The sequence below is a fragment of the Numida meleagris genome, chromosome 4 (genome assembly GCF_002078875.1).
Source record: "Numida meleagris isolate 19003 breed g44 Domestic line chromosome 4, NumMel1.0, whole genome shotgun sequence".
In the NCBI taxonomy this organism is placed as follows: domain Eukaryota; kingdom Metazoa; phylum Chordata; class Aves; order Galliformes; family Numididae; genus Numida; species Numida meleagris.
This window is the reverse complement of record NC_034412.1, coordinates 44706850-44707114: the sequence shown is the minus strand read 5'-3', so window position 1 is coordinate 44707114 and position 265 is coordinate 44706850.

Sequence of the window (265 nt, the reverse complement as noted above, 5' to 3'; positions counted from 1 at the left end):
AAAACACAAGCACTTGTTTTCCCAAGTTTAGCTTAAGAACTGCAACATTTGGTATGAATGCCTGCCCCAGAAGAGGGAAGAACTTCTTGAAGAAACAGAAACCACAACAAGACAATTGCCTCCATCATATTTCATAAGTTTGTTGGACAGTATGTCTTCCAAATTACTTTTTCCCTAAGCCCTACCTCTGTATCTTCCTCAATAGCCTACACTTGTAGCTGAGCTTCAACTTTGTTTTTCTCCATTTTAGCAAATACCAGAAAAG